The sequence below is a fragment of the Anas acuta genome, chromosome W (assembly GCF_963932015.1).
Source record: "Anas acuta chromosome W, bAnaAcu1.1, whole genome shotgun sequence".
In the NCBI taxonomy this organism is placed as follows: domain Eukaryota; kingdom Metazoa; phylum Chordata; class Aves; order Anseriformes; family Anatidae; genus Anas; species Anas acuta.
The window spans coordinates 14,957,866-14,974,408 of record NC_089016.1 but is presented as its reverse complement, the minus strand read 5'-3'; the positions used below and the strand labels follow the sequence as shown (position 1 = coordinate 14,974,408).

Genomic DNA, 16,543 nt, shown 5'->3' with positions numbered 1-16,543 from the left:
GTTGTTTAATCGTTTGATTCATTCTTTCAACTCATCCTGAACTTTGTGGATGCCATGGAGTATGGTATTCCCATTTAATGCCTAGGGCTGTGGTTAAGTCCCATAACACCTTTGTCTTGGTTTCAGTTAGAACAGAATTAATTTTCTTCCTAGTAGCTGGTGGAATGCTGTGTTTTGGCTTAGGATGAGAAGAGTGCTGATAACACCCCGATGTTTTAATTGTTGCAGAACAGTGCTTATACTAAGCAAAGGACATCTCAGCCTTTTGCTCTGTCCTGCCAACGGGCAGGCTGGGGGTGCAGTAAGAGCTGGGAGGGGACAGACCCAGGACAGGTGACCCAAACTAGCCAAAGGGGTATTCCATACCATCTGACATCATGCTAAACAATATATAGGGGTGGCTAGCCGGGGGGAGGGGGCCGGACTGCTCGGGGTTAGGCTGGGCATCGGTCAGCGAGTGGTGAGCAATTGCATTGTGCATCACTTGTTTGTACATACTATTATTACTTTCCTATTATCACCATTGTATTATTATTATTATTATTATTATTGTTATTTTTGTTATTATTATTTTCCTGTCTTATTAAACTGTCTTTATCTCAACTCACGGGCTTCACTTTCCGTTTCTCTCCCCCGTCCCAGAGAGGGAGGGGGAGGTTGAGCGAACAGCTGCGTGGTGTTTAGCTGCCGGCCGGGTTAAACCACGACAACCTTAGATGTGAAATGTGTCCCTTGGTCAGAGTCAATACTCCCTATAAACGCAAAATGCAGTAATATGTTTTCCATCAAAATTTTAGCCACCATAGCAGCAGTTGCCCTTGCCACAGGGTAGGCCTCTACCCAACGTGTTAGTTGATCCACTATCACCACCAAATATTTATATCGTCCTATTTTCGTAAAATCGACCTGTACTCTTTTGAATGGCCTAAATGCAATCCTCCATCCCGCAGTAGGTGCTTGCTTCACACTTTTCTTGATTATTTTCTGACATCACAGAATCACAGAATTGCCTAGGTTGGAAGAGACCTCAAGATCATCGAGTCCAACCTCTGACCTAACACTAACAGTCCCCACTAAACCATATCCCAAAGCTCTACGTCTAAACGTCTTTTAAAGACTTCCAGGGATGGTGACTCCACCACTTCCCTTGGGCAGCCTGTTCCAATGTCTAACAACCCTTTCAGTAAAGAAGTTCTTCCTAAGATCCAACCTAAAACTCCCCTGGCGCAACTTTAGCCCATTCCCCCTCGTCCTGTCACCAGGCACATGGGAGAACAGAAAAACCCCCACCTCACTACAGCCTCCTTTAATGTACTTATAAAGAGCGATAAGGTCGCCCCTGAGCCTCCTTTTCTCCAGGCTGAACAAGCCCAGCTCCCTCAGCCGCTCCTCGTAGGACTTGTTCTCCAGGCCCCTCACCAGCTTCGTCACCCTTCTCTGGACTCGCTCAAGCACCTCGATGTCCTTCTTGTAGCGAGGGGCCCAAAACTGAACACAGTACTCGAGGTGCGGCCTCACCAGAGCCGAGTACAGGGGGACGATCACCTCCCTAGCCCTGCTGGCCACACTGTTTCTTATGCAAGCCAGGATGCTGTTGCCCTTCTTGGCCACCTGAGCACACTGCTGGCTCATATTCAGCCGACTATGAACCATCACTCCCAAGTCCTTCTCTGCCTGGCAGCTCTCCAACCGCTCATCTCCCAGCCTGTAGCTCTGCTTGTGGTTGTTGCATCCCAGGTGGAGGACCTGGCACTTGGCCTTGTTGAACTTCATGCAGTTGACCTCAGCCCATCGGTTCAGCCTATCTATATCCTCCTGCAGAGCCTTCCTACCCTCGAGCAGATAGACACATGCACCTAACTTGGTGTCATCTGCAAACTTACTGAGGGTGCACTCAATGCCCTCATCCAGATCATCGATGAAGATATTAAAGAGGACCGGCCCAAGCACCGAGCCCTGGGGGACGCCACTAGTGACACAGCTCAAGATTTGAGCTCCGTGTCATTTGAGCCACCGTGTGGCGAGTTGACATATAGCAGAGGGGTGGAGATCACGACCCTGCAGCCTGTCTGACGTAACCATGGAGGAGGAGGCGGCTGTGCAGCTTCTCTCTAGCATTCTCTCTAAGAGAGGCGTATCTTGCAATGTAAAAAAGATCAAATCCTTGGTACACTGGGCCCAGAAGGAGGGTTTTCTAAAGGAAATCTCTGTAACTTTTAGCCCAGATGAGTGGCGGCTCGTAGGAGATCATTTATGGGATACAACCATCACAAGTGGAAAGTTCGATAAAGATTTATGTACGACCTGGCTTGCAGTGCTTAACGCGCTGTGCGGTATAAAAAGAGAACGGGAGCCAGCTATGGCAGAGGCGCAAGCTTTCTCAGTACTGTCTGGGACTGACAGACCTCCAAGTATGAAACCTGAGACCTCAGGAATGCGGCTGACACGATCTTTATCATCGGTTCTTGCACCCACCCCGGTTCGGGGTATGACCTCTCCAATAAATCAATCAGTGGCAGAAATAACTGAGGGACTATCGGAGCAGAGTGCTAATGGGGAGTGGGGGCTGCCCTCCCCGCCCCCCACGCACATGACTGCAAGCTTCTGCAACAAGCTCGAAAAAAGTTTTTGGACTATTGTTTACAATCCCAGGCGGTTCGACAGATAATTCAATGGATTTTTCAGGCAAAACCAATGTGTCCACTTGACTGTCGAAACTTGGCGCGCTTACTGTTAACTCCTTCCACATTGTTATTGTTGAAAGGGAATGGTTGCAGTTACCACAGGGGGAAGCGGGTCAACCGCGTAAACAGGGGGACCCTCTGTATGGGATTACTGTGGAGGTGTTAAAGGGAATGGGTCCTTATCTCAATACCCAGCTTCAGTTGCAGTTCCCTGTGATTATTCACCAAACAGCTGCACAGCTCGCACTGAGGGCTCTTCTTAGTCTCCCAGGGGAAAAGAAAGCACCTCCATTCCCACCTGTAGAACAGGCCCCTGGGGAACTGTTGCAGGAAGAACGGCCGAAAACACGACAGAAACCAATAGAGTCAGATCATGCTCTGTTTTATTACCCGAATAGCCTGACTTTTATAGCAAACTTAACAGGGGCGGATAGTGTCTCACACAAAATTATTGGTCAAAAGCACTCAGACAAACAACTGCAAGAAAACAACCCCCTTGTGATTAGCAGTCACGTAGATCTTGTCCTTGAAGCCAGATGCTAGCAACAATATTTTTCTAAATTCCTCAGTCGGGCGATGTGGGAACACTGTCATGGGAACTTCTTTTTTTCTGTTTAATACAAAGAAGTCTACTAAGCATCTTGCAAAACATGGATTCAGAAATGAAACCAGGTGCGATTGTATGATGTTGCAAATGTGTCTGGCTTTGCAAAAGAGCTCAGTGTACTGAACTGGGGAAAAAAAAAAAAAAAGTATTGGTAAACACATCAAAAACTCTGGGCTACTTCTTTGCAAATTGGCCTATGGACCCTGAATCAGTAGCTTTTAATCATTTCTATTACCTTATTGAACACCAGGAGAGCCCTAGAATAGAGGTATAATCAAGAGGCGATTCATAAGAACATCGCAAGAGCAACCATCTCAGTTTCTCTGAGCACAGCAACATGCTAGACCATGCCCAGGTCTCTTACAATCTCTGGCCATATTAATTATATTTATTATTAATATCAAAAATAATTGTGATCTTACTAGCTATTGTAGTCAATAGCTTAGTAGCTATTATGGTTTTAACTATGGGAAGGCATCATACTATATCATCATTTAAAAGCATGTTTCTTATATTTCAGGATCACATCTTAGCCGTTCTCTTCTGAAGCAGAGTGTATGGACAATAAAAGGAACTTCACGGTCTCAAATGCAGAGTATTTCCAACATACTAATGCCCTGAATGATGAAAGGAAGGAGGGCAGCTGAAGGTAGCTACCCCTATCCTCAACACAGATCGGATACAACTTTTATCACAGAATCACAGAATCCCAGAATCACATGGAATCGTCTAGGTTGGAAGAGACCTCCAAGATCACCTAGTCCAACCTCTGACGAGTCTTCCACTAAACCATATCACTAAGCTCTACATCTAAACGTCTTCTAAAGACCTCCAGGGATGGTGACTCCACCATTTCCCTGGGCAGCCCATTCCAATGCCTAACAACCCTTTCGGTAAAGAAGTTCTTCCTAATATCCAACCTAAAACTCCCCTGGCGCAACTTTAGCCCATTCCCCCTCTTCCTGTCACCAGGCACATGGGAAAACAGACCAACCCCCACCTCACTACAGCCTCCTTTAATGTACTTATAAAGAGCGATAAGGTCGCCCCTGAGCCTCCTCTTCTCCAGGATGAACAAACCCAGCTCCCTCAGCCGCTCCTCATAAGACTTGTTCTCCAGACCCCTCACCAGCTTCGTCGTCCTTCTCTGGACTCACTCGAGCACCTCCATGTCCTTCTTGTAGCGAGGGGCCCAAAACTGAACACAGTACTTGAGGTGCGGCCTCACCAGAGCCGAGTATAGGGGGACAATAACTTCCCTAGCCCTGCTGGCCACACTGCTTCCTATACAAGCCAGGATGCTGTTGACCTTCTTGGCCACCTGAGAACACTGATGGCTCATATTCAGCCAACTATCCACCAATACTCCCAGGTCCTTCTCTGCCAGGCAGCTTTCCAACCACTCATCTTCCAGCCTGTAGCTCTGCTTGGGGTTGTTGCGCCCCAGGTGCAGGACCCGGCACTTGGCCTTGTTGAACTTCATGCAGTTGGCCTCAGCCCATCAGTCCAGCCTATCCAGATCCTCCTGCAGAGCCTTCCTACACTCGAGAAGATCGACACACGCACCTAGATTGGTGTCATCTGCAAACTTACTGAGGGTGCACTCAATGCCCTCGTCCAGATCATCGATGAAGATATTAAAGAGGACCGGCCCCAGCACCGAGCCCTGGGGAACACCACTAGTAACCGGCCTCCAACTGGACTTGACTCCATTCACCATGACTCTTTGGGCCCGGCTATCCAGCCAGTTTCTAACCCAACGAAGCGTGCGCCAGTCCAAGCCAAGAGCAGCCAGTTTCTTGAGGAGAATGCTGTGGGGAACGGTATCAAAAGCCTTTCTGAAGTAAGGGTAGACCACATCCACAGCCTTTCCCTCATCCACCCAGCGCGTCACTTTGTCATAGAAGGAGATCAGGTTCGTCAAGCAGGACCTGCCTTTCATAAACCCATGCTGACTGGGCCTGATCGCCTGCTTGCCCTGTAAGTGCTGCGTGATGACTCTCAAGATAATCTGCTCCATGAGCTTCCCTGGTACTGAGGTCAAACTGACAGGCCTGTAGTTTCCCGGGTCTGCCCTCCGGCCCTTCTTGTAGATGGGCGTCACGTTTGCTAGCCGCCAGTCAACTGGGACCTCCCCCAATAGCCAGGACTGTTGATAAATGATGGTGAGCGGCTTGGCCAGCTCCTCTGCCAGTTCTCTCAGTACCCTTGGGTGGATCCCATCCAGCCCCATTGACTTGTGCACATCCAAGTGCCGTACCAGGTCACCAACCATTTCTTCGTGGATAGTGAGGGCCACATCCTGCTCCCCATCCCCTGCCACCAGCACAGGGTACTGGGTATCCAGAGAACAACCGGTATTGCCGCTAAAGACTGAGGCAAAGGTGGCATTAAGCACCTCCGCCTTTTCCTCATCTCTTGTAACTAAGTTTCCCCCCGCATCCAGTAAAGGATGGAGATTCTCCTTAGTCCTCCTTTTTGTGTTGATGTATTTATAAAAACATTTTTTGTTATCTTTAACGGCAGTAGCCAGATGGAGCTCCAGATGAGCTTTGGCCTTTCTAATTTTGTCCCTGCACAGCCTCGCAACATCCGTATAGTCCTCCCTAGTGGCCTGCCCACTTTTCCAAAGATTATAAACCCTCTTTTTTCTCCTAAGCTCAAGCCACAATTCTCTGTTCAGCCAGGCTGGTCTTCTTCCCCGCCAGCTCGTCTTTGGGCACGTTGGGACAGACCGTTCCTCCGCCATTAAGATTTCCCTCTTGAAGAGCGCCCAGCCTTCCTGGACTCCTTTGCCCTTCAGAACCGCCTCCCAAGGGACTCCACCAACCAGTGTCCTAAGCAGCTCAAAGTCAGCCCTCCGGAAGTCCAATACAGCGGTTTTACTGGTCCCCTTCCTGGCCTTGCCAAGAATAGAGAACTCCACCATTTCGTGGTCACTCTGCCCAAGACAGCTCCCGACAATCACATCCTCCACCAGTCCTTCTCTGTTTGTGAAGAGAAGGTCTAGCGGGGCACCACCCCTGGTAGGCTCACTAACCAGCTGCGTCGGGAAGCTATCTTCCACACTCTCCAGAAACCTCCTAGACTGCTTTCTCTGGGCTGTGTTGTGCTTCCAGGATATGTCAAGGAAGTTGAAGTCCCCCGCGAGAACAAGTACTGACGATTTTGCAACTTCTGTCCGCTGCCTGTAGAACTCCTCATCCGTCTCCTCATCCTGGTTTGGCGGTCTATAACAGACCCCGACCAGGACGCTAGCCTTGTTGGCCCTGCCGATCCTAACCCAAAGGGACTCGACCTTTTCATTCCCATCTTCGAGTTCTACAACATCGAAAGACTCTCTAATATAGAGAGCCACACCACCACCCCTTCTGTGCTGCCTGTCCCTTCTGAAGAGCTTATAGCCAGGCATTGCAGCACTCCAGTCATGAGAGTGGTCCCACCACGTTTCCATGATGGCAACTAAGTCGTAGCCTGCCTGCTGCACGATGGCTTCCAGCTCCTCCTGTTTGTTACCCATGCTGCGTGCATTGGTGTAGATGCACTTCAGCTGGGCCATTGCCTTATCCCCCAGCCTTGCTATTGTTCCCCCTGGCACAGCTCCAGCAATCCTTGCTTCAGCCCCATCCCCCTTCTTACCTAGTTTAAAGCCCTCTCAATGAGCCCTGCCAGCTCCTGGCCCAGTATCCTTTTTCCCCTAAAAGATAGGGACCATCAGGCCGGGTGCCGAGTAAAGTGCCCCATGGTCGAAAAACCTAAGATTTCTGCGTTGGCACCAGCCCCTGAGCCACGTGTTTAACAGGTGGGCTTTCCGTGTCCTCTCTGTACCCCTCCCTGTCACCGTAGGGATGGACGAAAACACCACCTGCACTCCCGCTCCATCCACTAACCGTCCCAGTCCCCTAAAGTCTCGTTTGATAGCCTTCAGGCTTCTCTCTTCAGTGTCGTCACTACCTGCCTGGACTATCAAAAGAGGATAATAGTCAGAGGGGCGAACCAGGTTGGGAAGCTTCCTGGCAACGTCCCTGACCCTGGCCCCAGGGAGGCAGCAGACTTCCCTACGGGTAGGGTCAGGCCGACAAATAGGGCCCTCTGTTCCCCTGAGAAGAGAGTCTCCCACAACAATAACCCTTCTTTCTGTCTTGGTGGAGGCAATCCTGTGGTGTGGAGTCGACCTCCTCGCCCTAGGCATCCTCCTGGGTACACTTGCTACCTCTTCCTCACCCACCGGCCTCTCAATCTCTGCCCTGCCTGCTCGCCCTGCAGGAACTGCCATGCTAAATGCTGCGCCACGTCCTTCTGACACGCCACGCCCTGTTTGCCCGTCCTGTTCGCCGCACTCCTGGTCGCTCGCGCTCCCTAGGGGCAGCTTTTGAACAGCTGGGGAGGGGGCGCTGCTGGCTCTGCCTATGCCTCGTCAGCCTCCCTCACTAGGGCTGCCGGGTCCTGGCGGCTCCCTCAAGTAGGCTCGATGCTGGAAAAATTAGCCCTGCCTGGCCCGATCCCCCACTCCGCTGCAGAACGCGTCTGCCCCAGAGCCGATCGCCTTGGGGTTAGACACCCTTGAGTAATTTGCCGAGCAATCTCATATATCCCAATGCACCCGTAAAATTTTAAAAACTGATTGCTCAGTGCTCGAGTTCCCCAATGAGTTTGCAAATTCATCCGAAACAGCAACATCTTTGCTCGACTCTTAGGCAGTATCTCTCTGCCATCCAGCAGGATCCACTTTTCTCCCTCCTGCTCAAAAGACTGTAATAATTTTTCCAAAGTTTGTTCAAACAGGTTAGGAGACTCAGTAAACCCCTGTGGTAGTACTGTCCATCTTAACTGCTGCTTCCTGTTGCTGGGTCCTCCCATTCAAAAGCAAAATAATCCCTAGATTTTCTTCTAATGGACATGCCCCAAAAGCATCCTTCAGGTCTATTACACTATATCAAATATGTTGTAGGGTCAAATGATTTAATAGTGTATAAGGATTTGCCACTACCGGGAATTTAGTCACCGTTCTTTGATTTACAGCTCTTAGATCTTGGACCAATCAGTATGTCCCATCAGCCTTCTTTACGGGTAATATAGGCGTATTATGGGGGACATATATGGTTCTAAAGTCCCTCCTTGTAATAGTCGATCTATGACTGGTTTTCACAGAATCACAGAATTGTAGGGGTTAGAAGGGACCTTGAAAGGTCATCGGGTCCAACCCCCCTGCCAAAGCAGGTTCCTTAGAGCAGGCTGCCCAGTTAGGCGTCCAGACAGGCCTTGAATATCTCCAGAGAAGGAGACTCCACAACCTCCCTAGGCAGCCTGTTCCAATGCTCCGTCACCCTCACTGTGAAGAAGTTCTTTCATATGTCAGTGCGGAACTTCCTGTGCTCTAACTTGCAGCCATTGCCCCTTGTCCTATCCCCACAAACCACTGAGAAGAGGTTGGCTACATCCTTCTGACTCCCACATCTCAGATATTTATACACATTGATGCGATCCCCTCTCAGTCTTCTTTTCTCCAGGCTGAACAGACCCAGGTCTCTCAGCCTTTCCTTATAGGGAAGATGCTCCAGGCCCCGTATCATCTTTGTGGCCCTCCGCTGGACTCCTTCCAGGAGATCCCTGTCTTTCTTGTAATGGGGAGCCCAGAACTGGACACAGGACTCCAGGTGAGTCCTGACCAGGGCAGAGTAGAGGGGGAGGATCACCTCCCTTGACCTGCTGGCCATGCTCCTTTTAATGCACACCAGGATCCCATTGGCCTTCTTGGCCACCAGGGCACACTGCTGGCTCATGGCCAACCTGTCGTCCACCAGGACCCCCAGGTCTTTCTCCCCAGAGCTCCTCTCCAGCAGGTCGTCCCCCAGCCTGTACTGATACTTCGGGTTGTTCCTGCCCAGGTGCAGGACTCTACACTTGCTCTTGTTAAGCCTCATTTGGTTTCTTCCTGCCCAGCTCTCCAGCTGGTCCAGGTCTCGCTGAATGGCAGCACAGCCTTCTGGCATGTCAGCCACTCCTTCCAGCTTTGTGTCATCAGCGTACTTGCTGAGGGTTCTTTCACAAGTAGCTTCTAAGGTTGCAGCTGGCACTGCTTGTAAACGTATAGCAGAAGTTACACTCTCCTTAATGGTAAGCAATCATGTGTCTCATCCATTTGTGGTGCTTGATCAGTGGCAAAAAGAAAAGGGGGAGAATAAGGGACACCAAAGACAGAAACAGTATCAGAAAGATGCCACTGACATTAACAGCACTGGGAATAGTATTGGCATAAATGAAACAGGTGATAGCAAGGGTGGAATGATAGGGCAGCATTTTCGAGTTCTGGAATGGATTTTCCTACCGATTCAGCCAAAAACGAGTGTTCAGACATGGGCAGAAGCTATCGCAGAGGTAGTACGTGAGGGTTGCTCTCGGAGTATTGAGATCAGCAGGCAGGAATCAAGAGACATTAGTCTGCTGATGACTCAGGATCATTTGGAATGGTGTTTACAGCAATTCATACCACTACAAGAAGCTGTGTTAGGTTACCCGGGATTGGTATATTCCCAAACTCCAAAGGGGCCTCTCTGGCAAGTTATAAGATCATATAAATGGCAGGTAGTACGACGGCTTTCATCCCAACCAGTGGTGGGTTGCACTGTATACACTGATGCAGGTGCAGCAAGTAAGAAGGCTGTGTGTGTGTGGTACGAGAACGGAAGTTGGGAGAAATACATAATTCCGGAGGAGACAGGGGATTCATTACAAACATTGGCATTGTCTGCAGTTCTTTGGGCTTGTCAGTGCTGGGTGCATGAGCCGATTAATATAGTCTCCAACTCTCTGTATGTTGTCAACATGGTAAAACGGATAGAGGATGCCTTGATACGGCACACTAAGAGGGACAGATTGTTGTCATTATTTCTGCAGCTGTGAGATGCCATTCAGGGGAGAACTGCACCTTACTGTGTTATTCATATATGTAGTCATCAGTTCTCGATTGGGTTAGCAGAAGGTAATCCACAAGCAGACAAGTTGGTGAGTATAGTCACAGAGGGGCCTGAGAGTGATTTTGCACATGCGCGAGTGTCGCACGGAATGTTCCATCAGAATGCAAAGGGTCATTGGGGAATGCTTGGATTTACTTGGACAGAGGCGAAAGGAATAGTAAGAGCGTGCCCTTCCTGGAGTCATCATGGACCAGGGTTAGGTTTGGGTATTAATCCAAGGGGTGTTAAGGCACTTGAGGTATGGCAAATGGATGTAAAGCATGTACCGGAATTTGGTACTGAAAGATATGTGCATGTGAGTATTGATACTTTTTCAAGATTCATATGGGCAACGGTGCAGGGGGGAGAAAAAGCACACCTTGTGTGTAGACATCTGACAGTGCGTTTTGCCATTATGGGAGTGCCACAGCAGATCGAGATGGACAATGGTCTAGCATATGTTAGCAAAAGGGTTAGAAAATTTATGAAAATGTGTGGAGTAAAGCATATCACAGGTGTTCCATATTCTCCCACGGGCCAAGTGGTTTCCGAGTGATCACATCAGGTTTTAAAGGAACAATTAGTAAGATTAAAAGAAATCAAGGACATTGATGAGTGATTGTCCGAGGCATTGGGTGTCTTGAATCACTTATGTTTGACTAGTGACCAAGAAGACCCTCCTGCGAGTATTCATTTTCAAACAATAAATATAGCAGCACCAAATGTGTTACCACAAATAAGAATGAATTACCGAGATCCTGCTACAGGAACTTGGAAAGGGCCATAGAGGTACAGAAATACAATTAACACCTGTGATTACAATGACACTGCTAGGCAGGGTTTAGGGGCTTATGGCACGGAGACAAGGGGTAACAACTATAGCGTTTGGAACAATCTTACAGCTATGGCCTTACCTCCTGATGTTTTTCTGATTTGCGGGGATGGGGCCTGGCAAGGTATCCCTGCAAATGCTATCGGAGGTCCATGTTACTTAGATAAACTCACTATATTTGCTCCTAGCTTGCCACAGTTGCGTAAGATCACCAGACATAAATGGGCATTGCTCACACCAGATTGCAATGACAGTGTTGAATTGCTTGGTGTTGCAGCTAGAACAGCATTGGCCATTTTAGTGCCAGGAGTGGCATCTGCGGCCGTGTCGCGTTAAAGGGGTGTAGCTGATTAACCGTTACGGGCCCGGTTGGATTCAGAGTACTGAACCAGTCGGATATTCACCAAAAACGTATTAACCGTCTGGGGGTCCGTTCAGACATTCACCAAAAACGTATTAACCGTCTGGGGGTCTGGTTAGATTCAGAACACTGAACTATCACGGATAACCACCCTCACCCTAGTTGCATTTAATGAGAGCTATCACAATGCAATTGTTATAAATGGCTCAGGATTCAAATTAGGATTAAATAAAAAAATAGGATTTATTAAAAGAATATAAAGGAATAGAGGTAAGCAAACAGCGCTGGGTGCACCGGGAGTCTCTGCTCCACCAGGACGCACACCAGTTACATCAAGCAGCTGATTTTTATGCACCTAGACTAATACATATTCATTACTACTTCTAAAAAAGTAGATTATTATAATTAGCTTCCGGGGTCCAGTTCCTCCTACTGGAGCATGCGCATCAGTCTCCTCTGGGGGTCTCTAGGGGTCTTTCATGCTGAAGGCTCGTAGTCTTCCTCTCACCCTTTGTACTTACTCGGCACTATTCCAAGTTTATGGAACACTCTCTGTACACTCTCCACAGGTCTTGTCTCCCAACCGTCCTTCAGCTTCTTTTTTCTTCCTCTTAATCTCTTGGCCCCCCTGGCCAGATACCAAGGATCCACATAGTATTTCATAACAGTCACTAGTTGTTATCAGTTGTTCTAAAACTCCCAGACATCAAACACAAACAGCTTTCTTATTTGACGCTTCACGAGTAATTAAAACATTCTTCCCCAGCCATTCACAGACACATCTATAGCAGTGTTAAGTTAATCTCGAAGAAGACAGGAAAAAAGGCTGTAACTGTTAGAAATAGAAGTCCGGAATAACAAAAGCAAACAGGTTCACAAATTTAAGGAGTGTTTTCTGAAGACTTGATAAATTGACTGGAATGAGGGGGAGACTGGGACACACTGCATCTGTGGTTCAAGAACTAAATTGCCAGTGCAGGGCCCAGGCAGACAGGATTCAAACAGAATTATTCTTTATGGACACGAATTTATGGACACGAATTGGAATTGTTAAAACATTCCTCACAATCCCTTATCTTCTTTTTAATATCCCCAATTCGTGTCTCTTCTGTTATTAATAATTGGATTTCATCAGTTTGTTCTTGGAGGGTCCAATCCTTAAGCATCATAATTGACATATTCCCTTCCTTTTTTAATGAAGTTATTACCAATGTACTGTTTATCACCCGGCGTATTGATAATGTAAAACAAGGTATCATACAAGGTACAAATAATAACGTCATTACACCACATAACAATAAAAATAACACTCTTTTAACCCATGGTCCACCAGGAAGCCATGAAAATAAATCCCATTCCATATCCTTCCAGGTTTGTGTTTGCTCGCTCACCTCCCCCCTCTCCTTCTCTGGGATGGGAGAGAGAAATGGGAAAGTGAAGCCTGTGAGTTGAGATAAAAACAAGAAGATAATAACAATAATAATAATAACAATAATGATTATAATAGTACTACTAGTAATAATGTGTACGAAACAAGTGATGCACAATGCAATTGCTCACCACCTGCTGTCCGATGCCCAACCTAACCCCGATCAGTCCGGCCCTCCTCCCAGCCTGCCTGCTGACAGGACAGTGAGAAGCTGAATTTGGCTTGGTCCTTGGCTTGGTGTAAGCACTGCTCTGTAACAATTAAAAACAATTAAAAACAATTAAAACATCAGCATATTATTAACATTCTTCTCATCCTAAACCAGAACATAACATTCTATCAGCTACTAGGAAGAAACACCCTTTTTATCAATCTTTAAACAGCAATTACTAAAGCTAAATTTTCCACAGACTTCTCCTTCTTGTGCTAGTAAATAATCCAAAGCTAGGCAATTTTGATACAAAGCAGTTCTCATCATTTATAACTATTTCTATTACAGCTAATAACCTAATTATTCTATTAAGTATATATACTGGGGTCCTATAGTCCCACGATCTGTCTTCTGCCCACGTATCTGGATCATAATAGGCAAACGCCTTCAGGGTTGATTCAGGCTTGTGTTACCGTTCGGCCTGTCAGGGTGATCCAGCTCCTGGAAAACGAATCACAATTTTATATAGGTTAAAAAAAAGGTTCTTATGTTATTTTCTCAGGACAACCTGACCTTAGTGTGGGAGAAGTGTGGGAGAAGTCCAGTCGAGGCCCTCTCACTCGGCAGTCAATACCCATAGGGGTTGCTTCCCTCGGTAGACCATACACACCGCAGTGGAGGGTCCTGCCCTGGTCTTGCCTTCTCCCTTTCCTCCCTTCAGGCTTGTCCCCTTTATTTGGCATCCTTAATTCATGCAGAGCCTCGTTGCCAGAATATTAGTTCTTCCTTAGCATGAGTTTCAGTTTCCCAGGAGTGGACTCAACCCTCCAAGTTTCAGTAGTTACTGGTCCTTTTATTCTGGATGCATGGGTCCCTTTCTGCGGTTCTCACAGCTGTTTCAGTAGTCAGTAAAACAAGGTACAGTCCCTCACACCCATGCCCTTGAGCCAAAAGCAAAAAGTCAATAGCAGCTTGATCCTGTAAGAGCGCATGTCGCAGACTATTTTGATCTGGTAACATCTCCTCAAGTATCTCTGTCATGGCATAGGCTTGCTTCTTGGCCCAGCATACCAATTTTTCTAAGTTGTTACGTGCAGCCGCAGATGCCACTCCAAGCACTAAAATTGCCAATGCTGCTCTAGCTGCAACCCCACACAATTCAACATTATCATTGCTATCCGGTGCAAGCAATGCCCATTTATGTCTGGTGATCTCACGCAACTGTAACAAGCTAGGAGCAAATACCATGAGTTTATCTAAGTAACATGGACATCTGATAGCATTTGCAGTGATACCTTGCCAGGCCCTATCCCCACAAATCAGAAAAACATCAGGAGGTAAGGCCAAAGCTGTACAATTGTTCCAAACACTGTAGTTGTTACCCCTTGTCTCCATGCCATAAGCCCCTAAACCCTGCTTAGCAGTGTCATTATAATCACGGATGTTATTTGTATTTCTGTACCCGTATGGCCCTTTCCAGGTTCCTGTAGCAGGATTCATCTGATAGCCACGGCTACATTCACATTTGTAGCCACCTTTCAGGTTGATACAGATTTGACTACAGATACCAGGCTTTTGACATTCATCAATTCCACAGTTTCTCTTTTCTACAAAGTCAAACCCAGCTGGACAGTCACATTCATTTATGTTGCATTCCTTCAGGGGCTCATCACCCCAGTCCTTGCAGTCTCTCTGCTGGTTACACACTTTATTGATATCTATGCACACAAAGTCAGATTCAGTACACATCTTCTTCACACAAGCACTCTCATCACTGCCATCTGAGCAGTCTTCACATTTTACTCTAGCACCGTTGGCAGCAGTGCACAGTCAGGTGAAGGCGAGCAGCAGGCAGAGCACCCCGCACCGTCACCTGTGTCATTTATACTACTCCTATTACCCATGCTGTTAGTGTCAGTGGCATCCTCCTTGTACCGTTTCTGTCTTTGTCTCCCCCCCTTTTCTTTTTGTCACTGTCCATTCACCACAAATGGATAAGACACATGATTACTAGTTAGGAAAGAGAGTGTAACGTCTGCTATATGGCTGCAGGCAGTGCCGGCTGCAACCTTAGGTTTGTGAAAGAGCCTGCCGGTGGTCATTTGGCAGTGTAATCTGTGTCTCTGCACTCCTGCCCTGCAATAGAGCTAAGTCATCATTAGTAATAGTTATAACACCGATCTGGGGACTAATAGTCTTTTTTTACATTGCAAGATAAACCTTTTATAAAAAGAATGCCAGAGTGAAGCAGCACAGCCGCTGCTGCCGCTGCCTCCATGGTCACGTCAGACAGGCTGCAGGGTCCTGATGTCCGCCCCTCTGCTCTGTGCGGACTCGCCACACGCTGAGGGTCAGCTACCGGTGTCCACTGACGCCTCTGGTCTCCCGTAGCAACTCGATCTCGGATGTTCTGCAATTACTTCAATTTCCCCGCGTTTTGCAGCTTTTGTCAGGTCTATTCTGTGTCTCTCAGAGCCGTCCGTGGCTCTGCAGCATCTCTCAGGGCTCTCTCCGTCCAGCAGTAGTCCCTCCGTAGTGTCTCGGGTCTCCCGGCGCCGCTCCGGTCTCTCGGCGCTGCTCAGGTCTCTCGGCCTGTTCAGGTCTCAGTGAGTCTGGGTCTCAGTGAGTCCAGGTCTCGGCCTGTGCGGGCCTCATATGTTGCAGGAAGCATGTCATATCATGCTCCTGCCTTTTTCTTGTCACAGTCAAAACATTTAAGAGCAAAAATAGGATACACAAGATACACAAGATACACCGGGCCCATATATTAGGCACCACCACTCAAAACTTGGATAAAACAGCACTTCTTTTCAGTCTGTCAAGCACTTCGTTCGTCTCTGCCCACTCCCTTGCGGAGAGTACGGAACCAGGGATCGGAACTCTGCACTCGCTTTGCAGCAACGCTGCGTCTCACTCACACAGCACACTCGCACACGGAGGCCTCCAGCACATCTCATTCATACCACAGGAATATAATTTAGAATGATAACCAACCAAACAAGTATTGTCTCTGACTGTGTTCTTCGTGAAGTGACTTGTAACACTTTGTTTCAAACCCTTACATTTACACAAATACTTTCAACACAAAATACATACATAAAAACACACACAATTATTAACACTCCAGTTAGTATCCCTCCAGCAGCCAAAAACATACCATTTGTCTGCAGTTTCAGGAGATCTCTGCTCCTGCGGTGAGCAGCTGAGAGTGGAGTCCCCTCCGAGCAAAACGCTCAGGGTGCACCTAGGGGCGTCCACGCTGCAGCCGATCCCGCAGCTGAGCAGAGTGTCTCCTGCCTGGCTCACCAAAATGACTCACAGAAAGCTGACTCCACAATCAGTAAGATTGTAAAGTAGGTATGTTTACTCAGTTCTGGGCGACACGGGGCGGGTAGTCCCCCCAAAGTCGTGCAGGCCTAACGTGACAAATTGCTTTAGTAAAGAGTTACATATACATAAACATTCCTATACATATACATAACCTGTCCCTTTGTGAACACTCCTCCTTATTTTAGACCCCTTG

The 16,543-nt window shown here is 47.8% G+C and overlaps 1 protein-coding gene across 1 annotated transcript in view; it reads right to left on the bottom strand.

Annotated features, from left to right (window-relative positions):
- The window catches only part of LOC137846961 (very low-density lipoprotein receptor-like), an 86,215-nt gene extending 71,605 nt beyond the window's left edge, over positions 1-14,610 (bottom strand). The window contains exon 1 of the transcript XR_011090680.1: positions 14,483-14,610. The gene's annotated coding sequence lies outside the window, so the exon portion shown is untranslated. The remainder of the gene's footprint in view (positions 1-14,482) is intronic.
- Positions 14,611-16,543: the final 1,933 nt, after the last annotated feature.